The 11,239-nt window shown below is 19.9% G+C and overlaps 1 protein-coding gene across 1 annotated transcript in view; it reads right to left on the minus strand.

Moving 5' to 3' along the window:
- LOC129611273 (open rectifier potassium channel protein 1) overlaps positions 1-4,510 on the minus strand; it is a 28,380-nt gene extending 23,870 nt beyond the window's left edge. Inside the window, exon 1 of the mRNA XM_055524331.1 lies at positions 4,427-4,510. The gene's annotated coding sequence lies outside the window, so the exon portion shown is untranslated. The remainder of the gene's footprint in view (positions 1-4,426) is intronic.
- Between the last annotated feature and the right edge of the window lie 6,729 nt (positions 4,511-11,239).

Here is an 11,239-nt window from a genome sequence, read left to right on the forward strand (position 1 = left end):
ATTGATAGCATAAAATAAATATTAAATTATAAAATAAAATTGATAATGAACAAAATTTTAATTGTTTGTTACTTAATAATAAAATCTCTTGACATTTTCCATAAATTTCCAAAGAATAATTTGATTAAAAGAGATATTAGATAATTTAAAATGAAAATCATAATCACGATCAATTAATTAATTCTAAAGAATTCCATATTAAATGCAGATTAATTTTGAATAATTAATTTCTAATTATCTAAGATTTTTCAATAATTATATATAAATACAAAGCAAAGAAAACTAAAGAGGGTATGTTGGAGCTCTATGTTTCCTAGTGTAATTACAAGAAAACAAAAAATTATGTAGCATTTAAAGATAGCCTCAATTAGAATTAGATAATCGAGTTTGTTTAATTTGCAAATATTTATTATTAACTCTTATCAATTAAACTAAATCACAGATTTTGAAAATTTCAATAAAAAATTATTCACTGATTATGTCTCTTAATTTCAATTGACGGGCGTCAATTGAAAAATTTTGAACTAAAAAATTTGTCTGAACTAAACCAAATTTTGCAATATTATAAATTTTAATATATAGAATTCAAATATTGTAATATTTCGGTTTTGAAAAATTTCGACTAAAATAGTTTTATTGTTCATCTACATGTACAAATAACTTAAACTTCTTAATATTTTAGAATTTAGTTAAAATTTTTATTATTGGAGTTTTAAGACCTTGTAAGTCTTGAATTCGCATTGTAAAATTCAATCGTATAAGAAAAATTCGCAGAAAATATTATTATACCAGAAAATAAATGCTATTTGGAAAAACTCAATTATAAATTAAGTGAGAAGCGCTTGTACCGATCTTACTATCTTTAATCAGAAATAATCAATAATTTTATTAAATTATTAAATAAAATAATTAAGTATATTTATATTATTGTATATAATAAATCACATTCTTTTGTCTATTAAAATAACTTTTTAATTCATCATCACCATTCACATTTTTTTAAAATTCTTTGTTATTAATAAATAGCTTTAAAAGCGAAATGACCATATAACCATTCTGTTAATATTTAAGTGCTTATACATACCCAATCTTACATATTATATAAATTAGTACATAGTCAATATTTATACATGAATTCATACTTAAAATAGAATCAATTTAATTTAATATTTTTTTTATATTAGAACCGGCCATTAATTTATATATAATTAATATTTAATATATATTATAGAATATACAAGTAAATCACTACATAATATCGTTATTAACATAAAATAAATTTATAATTATATAAATATATATAAGTAATGTATAATAAACTTATTGAAGTATTAATGCAATATAATTAAAACAAAAAAAAATAATAGTAATTTGTTGGTATCATTTTTAAATTAAATTCCATAAATAAATTAAATTTATTGGGAAAATAATTATAAATAATATATTACAACACTGTCTAAGTCCATTTAAAAGAAATATTGAGATATCACTACATATTTGAGTATTTTAGGTTCAATCAATTTTAAAGAGGTGAGAGAAAATTATAAAAAAAATCTCTCAATCATATTTAACTAAAATAAAAACTATCGTTTAGAAAACCATGATATTACTAGATCTTTAGTTTTTTTTTTCAATTAGTTTTGAAAATTGTTAAGTTTACAAAAAGACTTTATAATTAATTAAACGAGAAAAAATGGAGTTGATCATGTTAACTCCATGATACCCGTACGAAATTGTAATCCTAATGCCGAATTTATAATTTATTCCAATATATGTTCGTAGGGGTATAAAAAGAAATTAAATTGTTAATAAGAAGCAATTGCAAATCGATTTCAGCTTGAATTCAGCAAATTTTTTGTTTTTTGAAAGAAGTTGGCTTAATTTACACATAAAAAGATTTTTACCAAATATTACTTTGAATTTACTCAAAATTTATAATTCTTACTTAGGGTGGTTTCACATCTTTGCCGCAGATGTTCATAATGTTATTATAAACATAATAATGCACTATGCCTTATATATCACAAATATTTGTATTGTTGTTTGTATAAAAATATTGGAAATAGAAGCAATGTGCACATTTATAATTAATTTAATATTTTAAGATCTACAGTTTTTGCTATTTTAATATTTGGCACGAATTATGTATATAGTATATATAATAAATTTGCTATACAATTTACTTTTCTTTAACTTTTAATAAATTATTTTTATCAGTTATTTTTTATTTTCCATATAATTTGTTTGTTTTATAAAATTTTAAGTCATACTTTCTATATATAATATTGTTATCAATTAAAAAATATAAATTAAATAAAATAAACTCTCAGGTTCATTAAAAATATTTGTATATATACTTAAAATATTTACTTTTATTTTGTAATATTTAAGTTCTATTATCAAATACTTATTTACTAAAATAATTTTCAATTCTTATAATATAATCAAATGGCAATCAATGGCAAATTTTATATGCAATATACATAGGTACTCTTAATCGACGAAAATACCATTGTTAACTATAAAAGTATAGAATACTTACTCTATAAAGAATACTTTAAATTTAAAGTATTTAAATAAAATTTGAGATTTTTTAATTCTTTTCAAAAATCTTAAATAAACAAAAATAAGGAAAATAGTGAGATTTTTTTAATAAACAATAAATTAAATAAAAAACTATACAATTGTAAAGTGTTATTTATTAAAAATTTTAAGTTTATAATTAATAAAATAACAACAACTTCTTATAAATAAAAAAAAAATAATAATCTTTGTATTTTGAAATAGTTGTCGATAATAAAATTATTAAATATACTTATATTTTGTAAAATTATTCTCGAACTCATGTATACTCGTATATAGACTTAAAATGTGTGTGTTCTAATAATAATTAACTTGCACTTCTTAAATATTCATTTAATTTTTTCTCTTCCTTGCCCAATAACAAAATTTTTTTAATTTTCTTATCACATTTTTCAAAAAAAAAATATTTAATTATTTTAAACTGTAATATTATTTTTATTGAAATAATTTTTATATTTAATTATTATATTTTAATTTTTATTTTATAAATTCATTATTATTTTGTAATATGTAATTATTATCAAATATTAATAAATATGTGATCATTTTGTATACAATTTTAGTTACTTTTTATTAAATTAATTGTGCATAATAATTTTAAAGTACATATATACCAAACTATTATACTATAAATGACAATATTTAATTACAATTATTAATAATAATTATTATAAATTAAATAATTTTTAATTTAACACCACTATTATGAAAATAAATTTAATATAATTGAGCATATTATCATTGTTAAAAGGCGCTTTTAATTTTTTTTCCTTATTATTATACAATATTATTAAGTTATTTAATTTTGATTATTATCATAAGTGTGCCATCCTATACTCAAATTGGCTTTATTACATATAAATGCCCAATTTAAATTAAATCAGTTAAATTGTTTGTTCCGGTTTTCAATTTTAGGATTATTAAAATTTTAATTAAATAAAATTAACATGCCTTATAAAACTACAAAAATATTTTAATATTAAAATTTTAATTATAACAATAAAATCACTGATATACTGTTATACTGTAATATAAAAAAATTAAAATTACGATGATTCAAGCAAAAATTTTGAACAAAAAACAAATCTCGAATTATAATGAAAAAAAAATATTTTTAACATAATTAAATTAAGCTTTAATCACCTTATAATATCAAAAAAAAAAAAAAAATAGAAGAAAAAAAGAAAAACAAATCATTGACAAATTAGTTACACCTGATTAAATTAATAATAAAAATCAAAAATGAAAAAAAAAAATAATAAAAATTTTATTTTCATTTTTTGTAATTATTTTTTTTTTTGCTTCTGAACCTGAATTCGAAACTAATAATATTTTATCGATCATTGAAACCGCGAAAAAAAAATAAATAAAAATTTAAAAAAAAAACATGAAAACACTAAAAAATCTCGGACTCTCTCAATATTAAAAATTTATAAAAACAAATAAAACAAAACAGCAAAAAAAAAAATTAATACTCAAAAAACATTGCCCGCTTCATGCTCTCAAATTAAAGCGGAAAATCGCAGATACCACAGAAAATGGCCAGAAAGTTCACAAAACAAAAAAAATGTACTTTTATTTTTCTTTGTTTTTTTCTCTTTTTTTTTATTATTATTATATTATAATTTCATTTTAATTTTAATTATTAAAATTAATTTTTCCAATTTTTTTCAATTTCTCACCACAATTATTTTTAATGAAAAAAAATTCTAAATTAATAACTTAAGCATAATAAAATATTTAAAATCAAAACACTTAAAACTTATATTCAATAATCGCCACCGATTTAAAAACAAAAAATAAAAATCAAAAAAAAAATTAATAATAAAAAATAAGTAAGTACCCATATACACATGCGTCCGTTTTACAAATTACTACTGAACTGACTGAACTGACCATTTCGCGAATATTTTTACGAATATCTTTTTTACCCACATAATGACCGTTAATCACTCTTAAAATATAAATATAATATACATGTATATATATATATATATATTATATATACTTTAAATATAATTGCATATATACATTAGTATTTGTATGTATATATATATATATAAATTGTACGACAATATCGTATCGATTCGATGATAATATTATATTATTGTGTCGTTAAACAAGTAAAGTATAAAATAAAGTATTATATAGTAAGTAATAAGTAAAGTAAGTCGCGCCGTGGTTCAATCGTTCACACATGCACACAAAAATAAGTGTAGTATACTTATATTAAGTATGTATATATATAAAAGAAAAAAAAATTTTCAACCAATTTATTATTATTTTTTTTTTTTTTTCGTTTAATTTTTTTCCGATATACAACAAAACACCACCAATCAAACCAGGTATATATATGAAATAAAAACAAAAATAAGAGGAGCGAAAAAAATTAAAAAAAAAAAAAATTTTTTTTTTTTATTTTTACTTTATTTTATTTTTTGTTTTATTATTTTAGAATTAAAATAGCAACAAATTGTATATAATAAATGTATATATACATATACTTTCCAACTGTTATATAGTTTATTTAAGTTTGAATCTTAAATTAAAAAAATCACGGTTTAAAAAAAATTTTTTTTTGATTTTTATTTTTTTTTTTTGTATATACGAGTAGTAACAATAATAATAATAAAAAAAAACTGAAACACTACATGTGCGCATTCTTCTTATATATATATATTTTTTTTATTTATTTATTGTATAAGAGATTTTATAGTTAGTATAATTGGCATGCCATTATATATGGTACATATTTCTTTTTTAAAGATGATTTTACATTCAACTTTTACAACCTTATTCGATAAGTTGTCTTTTTAACTTGCAAAATTATTTCGGCAAATTGACTAACATACTAACATTAAATGTGCGAGATATTCGGCATACCGTTGCGATATACTAATATTAAATGTTTATATTTAACACATCAAAAACATTGAAAATAGTTTTTTTAGTTCCAATATCGGACTCTTTGAATAGATACATAATTCAAATAAAGTTCGATTGTTATTCGAATTAAAATGATTATTTTGAGATTGTTGAATATATAGATCAATTTTATTTTCATAGATACTGGCTGCGTCCATTTATTTTTCGCTAAAAAATATTGAACTTAATCAGATAGATATTTGCTTATTTTTCGTTATTAATCGGGGATACTCACATTGGAGTCTGGTAGATCCCAATAGAATTTAATTTATTGATTTCTCTTTCAAAGTTAGTGTAAACAATTCAAGAAGTATACTTAAATTTTCTTATTTCTTATTAGTTTACGATAAGAAATTCTACGGTAATTTTTTTTACGAGAAAATACCTAAAAAATGGAATTAAAGTTGTTTTTTTTGGGGTGTGAGACGACCCCAAGTCTAAGTAATGTGTAAGAGTTTTGGTAGTTTTTTTTTTAATGAAAACTTTTAAAGAAAGATAAAACTTTTTTATCCGAATTTCCTTTTTGTCGCTGGAAAGACGATAAGAAGACTTCCTTCTTGTGCAAATTGTGCTTTTCGGCCATTTGGAGTTTACAAGAACACCCATTTGCTCTAATAAATTATGAATTAAATAATGAATTTGAATAAGAAGTAGGATTGATATTGCCGACTGGAGATAATTTTAAGAAACCTAGGTTTAAAAAAAGAAAAATATACGATATGAATTTTTTAAATGAAGCCTTTTTTTAAAATTTAATAAATTTCGAACAAATTTTTGTTTTTTTTTTTAATAGTATTTAAATAAAATAAATTGCTTATGTTTTCTAAATTGTATTTTTGAAGATAAAAACGATGAATTTAAAACTTAAATTAGCACAAAATAATTTTTTGTTTTCAGATTTTTACGATTTTCCGAATAAATTGTGCTAATAAGGTCTTTCACGAAAATAAGTCTGAGTGTAAACAATAAAATCGAAACCAGACTTTAGTTACTGAAACGTCATGTAAAAATGGAAAGAATTTATAATGCGAAAACCTCATTTGTTACCGTATATAATTCAGAAAGAGAGATGTATTTCAGCGAAATGTCTTCTCCAAAAGATTAAATGCATAAAATTTTATTAAGATCAATTGAATATTTGAGGTTGTACAACAAGCTGTGCAAACTTTATATATCATTTATCAATTATGTATCTATAATTTCAGTATATATGAAAATACTCGGGAAAATCATTCAAAATATTAGAATAAAGGTAATAAGAAAAGAGATAACTGTAAAATTAAATAATATTTTAATAAAAATTAACTAAAATTAATATTAAAAAAAAATTAATTGCATTAAAATTATAATCTAAAATTTGCATAATAATCAAATTATGCTGAACAATGAATGTAATAATGAATTTTCTTACAAAATAATAATTACAAAAAAATATATAATTTTTTTTTAAATTAAAATATTAATTTTGTAAATTATAAATAAATATTTGTGTAAATGTGTGTCTATAAATTATACGTACACAAATAAAATAATACGATAAAAAATATACGTAATCTTATATCGATTTTTTTTTACCGTTATTACATTAACTTACTTGTATAATTAATTTTTATATATTAAAAATTTTTCAAAATAAAATATAAAATGACGTAATTTTTTTAATATAGGAAATCATAATATACAAAAATTTTATATTGAATTCCAATTTTTGTTCGAATTCATGAGTACATGAGTACATCGTACCTGGTCCAATAATTTATATATTAATATTTTTCACACCTTTATTAGAGACAATTTAAAGTGTCAATCACATTAATATTTTTATCTGTATTAATAATATTAATTAATAAACCAGATTTATGTAAATCTGAATTATATTTAACTAGATTTTATGTTTTAAATTAAGATAAATCAAGAATAAATTGCATAAATCTATTTTTATTTAATCAAACATAAATTTAATATATAAGTAATTTAATTAAAAATAATACATATAGTATAAGTGAATTTGTTACTATAAAAATCAAAACTCAAAAGTGAAAATTTCAATGTAAAACTTACTTTAAAATAATATTCACATTATAAAAATGTACATATACGTGGAGGGTTCAGAAATTAATCAGTGTAAGTCGAAAAATTCTAGTTTTGAGATAAATTGAAAATCTAAATATTAACTTAAATGTAATAATAATATTTAGCTGGCACACGATTTTTACAGAATTATAATAACAGAATATAACAGTTAAATTCAGTATTTTCGTAATCAGAGCGGCTTAAAAATAAAGCATCATTGGCATACAATTGCAAATCAAAATTTAACTCAATTTTAATTTAAAAGTGACTTACACTGAATGAATTCTGAGTTCCCCTCCCCATATATAAATAATGTGTATGCCAATAAAATTAAAAAACACTCAAATATATTATGTACAGTGCTCAATGTGTTTAGATATAAATTAACCATATATTGTATTTTTGTATAAAAGTTTAATGATTTTGTTATACTATATACATAGATTTTTATTTTATTTCAACAAAAAAAAAAATGAGAATAAAAAACAAAAATTTTAAGTTCTTCTTCGGTTTTTATTTTTTTTTTTTTTTTCGTTACTTAATTTATACATATACATATATACTTATACTCTCTTCTAAACAATATTAAAATTTTTTTTAATCAGGTACGTATTTTGTACCTTGCTCCAAAAAAATAATTGTGCCAAGTCTACATACACGTGAACATACGTGTATATATACAAAAATTTTAATATTATATACTACATGAATGATGAATTAATGATGGGCTCAATATATTATTACAACTAAAATAATATATTGAAATTGATGATCATTTGATTTTGACATAATGATAATGATGATATTTATGATAATTTTTGTGATGATTTTTATTGTAGAGTGATGAATATATTTTAAAAAACATACTATACAATAAAGAATGATAATCAATTGTAAAATATATATACAAATATGCGCTAATAAAATGTTTATTATAATAATTATGTTGATAATGATGATGATCGTGATAGTTTATATTATATATATATATATGTATTTTTGTATGTAAATATATGTTATATATGTTAATAAGTTAAGATTATATCAATAATTTTATGTTAATATGGTAATATAATCATATATGTATAATTTTAGGCGCACTTTATTTGTTATCAATTTAATAATTAACATATTATGTTAATTATTATCATTAATAATAAAAACTATATCAATTTAAATATTTAATATAACTATAAGCTACTTGTTATAATTTTATTAATGAATAATTTATAAAATTTTAATTTATTATAATCTGTATAATAATTTCATAGTCATAGATAATCATCAATGGCATACGATAAGTTTGATTTTTTTGAATATAAAAAATATAATTTTTCTTAATTCCAATCGGTTATTGTTGCTGTATAAAGGGGATCGTCGTCTCGCAATATCCGATGGTACAACTTTCATAAAAAAGTAATCAGAAGTTTAGATTTATTATAAATAATATGTTATATATACTATAAATATTAATATAACAGTAGTTGTTTATATAAAATAGTGTATAACAGTTTTGAAAATATGATGGATAAAGATTCTACAGGTACATGTATAGAAGTTCGTACGAAATTTGTGTCAAATTTTTTGAAATTGAGAATTATGCTTCTTTTAGTGAAGAGAATTTTTTGATAACTGTACCTTGCATTATTAACGTGTTTACCTGTGTATTCGCTTCATTTTTCGTATACTAGTTATTCCAACATCAATATCTCTTATACTACTTATATCATTAACGTCAAATCTCATAAAATCTCTTAAATATATTACAATTTATTTCAACGAATCTAGAGCATATTTATATATATAGTTAGCCTAATTTCTATATTCGATTTTTGACTACAATCGAATAGAATTCCTACTGCCGTTTGTCCACACTGTATGACATCTATTACGAAAAGCTGAAATCAAATTTCAAACACTTTAATATTATATAAATTCAAGTATAACATATGAATGAAACCAAAAAAAATCTAATTGACTACGTGATACAACTAAAAAAAGAAAATAAGAAGAAAAAAACTCAAATTTCAATTATCAAAATTTTAGAGTCAACCAACCGATTTAAGATCATAAAAAACTTAAACAATTAATAAAAAAAAAAAAAAAAAAACAAGAAATCGAGATGAAATTTGAAAGTGATTTTAATTTTGAAAACAAATAAATAAATTTATATACAAAATATAATTTGTATTTATGTATAAATAAAACGAAATATTAGCGTATAATTTTTATATTTAAAATTTTGTGTGGGAAATATAGCATATAATTATAATCGGTGGCGGTTCTTTTCAACCTGTATATTTAAAAATTCTATATATTAATATTGTTACTAATAAGAAATATTTTATAATAGAAATTAAATTTTATTTTATAGAAATATTTTTGATTAAGTATTTATTTTGGCTATTTAGAAATATTTTTATTATGGAATATTTTAATATTTTGTTTGAAATTCAAGTTATTGAGTGTTGGCGTAAAATATTTATATAAGAGAATTTTTATTACACTTATTTAGTATAAAAGATTAAAATTTTATTAAATATTTTTTACTAACATAATTTAATTTTTGATAGGAGTCATTAAAGAGAAAATAAAATTTTCAATTCTGTTGATTTTTTTTAAAAACGGGTTCCTCTTTTAGTAATGGTAAGAGAAAACAGAAGGATATTGAATGAAAATTAAACAATTTTAATAAATATTTTGAGAACATTTAATATTTGATTTGAGTCGGGATACAATGCATATTAATAGAGTCAATTAAGAACAATAATTAGGAAAAGGAAATATTTCTTTTACAGGAGAAAAATATAGTATGAATGACCTACCATAAATATCAAATTAAGTGCAACTAATTGACTCCGGTACTGACATTAAGTGCATCACTGACATTAGTTGCCATTATATTTTTGAAAATAATATTTTAACATAATAATTCTTACCAATTAAATTTTTATTTGAATTCAATTCAGTTTGTATCAATCAATTTGTATGGTGTTACCTTTCCATTTCTACAAATACGAAAATCTTTTCGCGAAAATCGAATTACATAGTGAAAGAAGTGCCTGAATATAAACAATCCTTAATACAATACTGCTTCAATAAATTTAAATTATTTAATTTATTATTGTATTTAATATAATATATTTAAAATGCAAAAAAAAAAAAAAAAAAATTTTTAAATCGAAGAAATCACATGGCTTAAAGCAATTAAAAATTAAGAAAACTGAACGATATAAAAATATTTTTCCACCTGTATGGTTATCACGACATCATGTAAATTTAAATTGTATATGTACATGTATAAATATACAAGTCAACAAATTTTAATTCGATTTGATCGTAAATCAGATAATCTTTTAACCTTTTTCAATTCGCCAATTCATAAACTAGGTGTATTAAAAATGTATAAATGAATAATTTTGCAATAATAAACATTTTTGAATTATTGAAATTGTTGTTGATTTTTTAAGAAATCTGTTCGATTATTTTTAACTCACCATGTTGGTTTTTGTTTTTTTTTTTTTGTATCCTTTTAATTTAATGCAGCTGTGCATAAAGATTTCTTAATAAATCAGAATTTTTTTTTATTAATTTTTTATTTTTGTTTTTTAATTTAGAATGAAATTTTTACAAAGAAAATACAAAAGAAAACAGAAAA

Source organism: Condylostylus longicornis, unplaced genomic scaffold (assembly GCF_029603195.1).
Source record: "Condylostylus longicornis isolate FDR11 unplaced genomic scaffold, ASM2960319v2 ptg000049l, whole genome shotgun sequence".
Classification (NCBI taxonomy): domain Eukaryota; kingdom Metazoa; phylum Arthropoda; class Insecta; order Diptera; family Dolichopodidae; genus Condylostylus; species Condylostylus longicornis.